Genomic DNA, 4,357 nt, shown 5'->3' with positions numbered 1-4,357 from the left:
TATTATCATGTCTACGTAGTAACACGTAAAATCATATCAACAAGACAGGACATGCACAAAGCAAGTGGGATTAAAAGATCTGTTCAGCTCTCTGAGATCATCATTCATGATCAAATGTAATCAAGAATGAGTTTTATAAGTTTAAAACATTTTTAAAACAGTACATGATTGAAATAAAGAGTAAAATTGCTAGATAATTAATCACCACAGCAACATGTCTTAACAATTATAAAAGATGAAGCTTCAATCCTGGTTTGTGGAAGTTAAATCAGATTTATTTTGTACATAATGGATATTCATACAGCAGCGGATCTTAACGTGTATCCTATTACATTACCGAGCAATGACAGTGCAAAGCTAAACGTGTGTACGTGTGTTAATGCACGCAAACGTTATAATGACATTATGTGTAACTCATCATTGCAGAAAGGCTTGAATTAACTCCACAACAAATACTTCAAACAACAGCTGGGAAAGTTCTTACTGTAGTAAGGGAGATCTGCTTAATTTTTGTCTGTCACTGTGCTGTTTATCTACGTGAAGGCTAAAGCTCTGACACAGCTCATTTGCATTTAAGGCAAAAACAGCTACAATGTCTTAACAGCTCAAATTTCCCAGATTTTAAAAAAAATTAGAATAAATAATCTAATGAGTATTTTAAGCTAAACAGACACATTCTGGAGATACAAAAGGCTTATCTTAAGTCTTTTAAAAGGTAAATTAGGTGCCCTTTTAATTTCAATTTGCTTTATTTTATTTTACTTTTGGATATAGTCATTTTAGTACCACAGATTAAACTTATTCAAGTCATTTGCCATGATTTTGCGATTTAAAAAATACCATGTTTTGTGGGTTAAATGCCATGCTAATACAAAGGTTTTGAGATAAGTAACACAGAAATCATTCAGTACCAAGATACATACATCAAATGTGTTGCCATCTTTGCCTGTACTCTTTCGTAAATTAAATTGAACTATTTCAACTCTACATCCTACATTCTTCTCTTCTTTTATCCTTCCTCTCAACAGTAACAGAGATTAAGTGATTCAGAAGGAGGTGCAGGGGGAAATAGAGAATCGAGAGGGGAAAAAAAGAAAAGTGTAAGATCAATTCAGATCCACGTTTTATTACACAGGCTACAATATTAGCAGAGAATGAAAAAAAAAAAAACCTTGTGAAGTAGATGACTCATCCACAGGTGACACAGTTCTGAGAGCTGCTCAGTTCTCTCAGCCGTTCCTCTGTCATTAATGGGAAATGTTTAGATACTTCTGCCATTTCCAAAATCACAGTGCACTGCGTTTCACACAAAGACTGTCAGAAAAGGAACAAAAAAACAGCCCATATCGATGATTCATAACACCAATGATCGGCAAGCAAGACTCAAATGCTCTACATTTAGCATTTATAGATGATCTATCTGATATACAGTACCATCCCACACAAATCTAATCTATTACTCACCGCACAGGCGATCAGAAATGAGCGAATTAAAAACAACACATATGTCGTCGAGAACACACTAATGTGTGCGAGTGTGACCGAGTTGGTGATAAAAATCTGCCCTGATACGTTTTTAGTGTGAACGAGAGGATTTGAGACAGGGAAAGAGAGCAGCTGGTGTGCTGGAACATGGTAAAAATGTGATGCTGAGCCATAAATGCAGAGGTCCATGGTCTTATATTGCTGTTCCTCTCTGTAGTGTTACTAAGCAACTCACAATCTCAGCCAGCAAGAGAGGGTTGAGGATGCTCTGGCAGAAAACACCTGTCATTGTGTGTGTGGCGTGTGTGAGTGTGTGTGTAGGTGTCATGCTTTGTGGTGTAGCAGGTATGTGCTGTACCTTACCACATCGATCAGAGAATGCGTCCCTTATGAAAAAGTACTGTAATTTGTTGATAGTAAAACTGTAGTAACCATGTTTTCTTTTGGCACAGTGACTTCTATTTGAATAACCACATTTATGATACAAATACCATCTTAAATCAATTTTTTAATGGTTTCTACTGTATTTTAATGGTAAAATTTTACAATAGCTTTTTAGGGATTTTTTTACATTGTATAACCACAGTTTTATCACAAATACCATAGTAAAATTATAGTTAGATTTGCAAAAACACAGTTATTTTTTCATTTACTATGGTTGACTACGGTGGCACGGTGGCTTAGTGGTTAGCACTGTCACCTCACAACAAGAAAGATAGCTGGTTTAAGTCCCAGCTGGGCGAGTTGGCATTTGTGTGGAGTTTACATATTCTCCCCGTGTTCATGTTTCCTCTGGTTGATTATAGTAACTTAAAATTACCATTGTAATAGAATTTTACTATTAAAAATATGGTAGAAACCATTAAAATTTTCGAATTTTACAGTAAACTACTGCATTTCATTAATTTATAGTGTTATACACCATTGAATTTTTACACATCGTACCTTTGTTATGGTGGTGATTCACATAATGAACCAATGCTAATCACAAATAGCACATCCACAAGCAGAGAGATATACTAATATATTTATATATAAGGTGCTCAGTGTCATTCATACAACTACCTAACACCATCATGGTAACACAAAATACCCTTTTAAAGTAATACAATAAAAATTAATTTAGCATGATTATATACAACAAAAAAGAGGAAAAAATAATGAGAAAAATCTAAAAAGAATCATCGTAACGTCAAGATAAAAAGTGTCATCAATGCATTTTGCTGCTTGTTCAAAATACTTATTTAAAGTGAGATGAAACAACAAAATTCTTAAGACCTTTTGAGGGCAATTAAAATGTTTTATACTTAATCAACTGAAATTTAAGTTAACTTGTCCGATTTGTATTGGGAAAAACATGCATGAATTGTGGGGAACCCTGGAATATATATATAAGCAATATTACACTTGTAGCAGTGCGATATGGCTGTATATCGACACTGGTGGGAGGCGTGTAAATGCCATAGTGTCCCACCAGTGACAATATATCGTGTGATTTTGTGGTTATACAACAGTTTGACGGCATAATTGTGTATACACAAAAGAAAATTAAACACGGAGTCTAAAAATCCTTTTGTATGAGGAACTACTTTCCTCTCGCCATTCATTCACATCTGCAGCTGACAAATAAAATGCCATAAAGTATTTCCCAGTATTTCTTTGTTGCAATCGAGAGATCCCAATAATTAACCCTGAAAAAGCCAAAGCAGCGCCAACACTACTACATGTAGGCATTTTTCTTTCTTTCTTTCTTTCTTTCTTTCTTTCTTTCTTTCTTTCTTTCTTTCTTTCTTTCTTTCTTTCTTTCTTTCTTTCTTTCTTTCTTTCTTTCTTTCTTTCTTTCTTTCTTTCTTTCTTTCTTTCTTTCTACTGAGCTAGTCTGCAGTAACGAAAACAGGAGACTCATTAGAAACAAACAGATGACCATCCAATAAGTAACTCATGGTTATACAAAGAGTGGCCAACCCAAAATACATACTTTCCTGATATGTGGGTCCGATCTCACACTCAATACACTACAATTACTAGGGTATAAATACAACACTACAACATACAAAAGACAGAGATTATCTTAGAAAGTCACTTACCAGTTTAGTAATGATTGAATCGGCTGTAGTTAGATATGAGTTTTTATCCTCTAAGGCAGTGGTCACCGAACTTGTTCCTGGAGGGCCGGTGTTCTGGAAATTTTAGCTCCAACCCTAATCAAACACACCTGAACAAGCTAATCAAGGTCTTACTTGAAACATCGAGGCAGATGTGTTGAGGCAAGTTGGAGCTAAATCCTGCAGGGACACCGGCCCTCCAGGACCGAGATTGGTGACCCCTGCTCTAAGGGCTTATTATGCAGTCTCTGTCACCATCTTGTGAATGGACAACGTCGACCATATTTGCTCTGCAATTATAAATCTGCAATATATAAATTATTGCTCGGAAATTATGAATATTTAAAATAGGCACTATCCTTATAAATAAACTGCAAACCTAAACAACTACATTCTCGCCTAAAAAAACCTCAAAAGTACATTATGTTGCCCAACAGCAGCAATATTTGTCAAACTGTAGTGAGTTTATTGATCTGCTATCACACTGGGCAGAGCATAACACAAGGGTGAGAAGGCTGTACGAGTGCTGTTTTTACGGGAATGTTGCACGGCTATCAGCCAATCAGAATTGAGAACCAGACAAAACTGTTTTATATATATATATATATATATATATATATATATATATATATATATATATATATATATATATATATATATATATAATGATTTCAACAGTAACCTGTTAACCAGGTTACAGATTTTTACAGTAGCAATTTAACATTTTTTTACAGTAGAAATCATTGCCATTTTTTACAGTGTACAAA

At 34.8% G+C, this 4,357-nt stretch overlaps 1 long non-coding RNA gene across 1 annotated transcript; it reads right to left on the bottom strand.

The window, feature by feature from the left end:
- Positions 1-256: 256 nt before the first annotated feature.
- On the bottom strand, positions 257-1,698 carry LOC141378642 (uncharacterized). Its single transcript, XR_012393510.1, has 3 exons — positions 1,465-1,698; positions 1,172-1,314; positions 257-1,018 (listed from the first exon to the last, which is right to left on the bottom strand). It is a non-coding gene; the product is annotated as an uncharacterized lncRNA (long non-coding RNA).
- Positions 1,699-4,357: the final 2,659 nt, after the last annotated feature.

This window comes from Danio rerio, chromosome 2 (assembly GCF_049306965.1).
Source record: "Danio rerio strain Tuebingen ecotype United States chromosome 2, GRCz12tu, whole genome shotgun sequence".
Taxonomy (NCBI): Eukaryota; Metazoa; Chordata; class Actinopteri; order Cypriniformes; family Danionidae; genus Danio; species Danio rerio.
The sequence above is the reverse complement of the archived record's forward strand: the minus strand, read 5'-3'. Positions and strand labels throughout refer to the sequence as shown.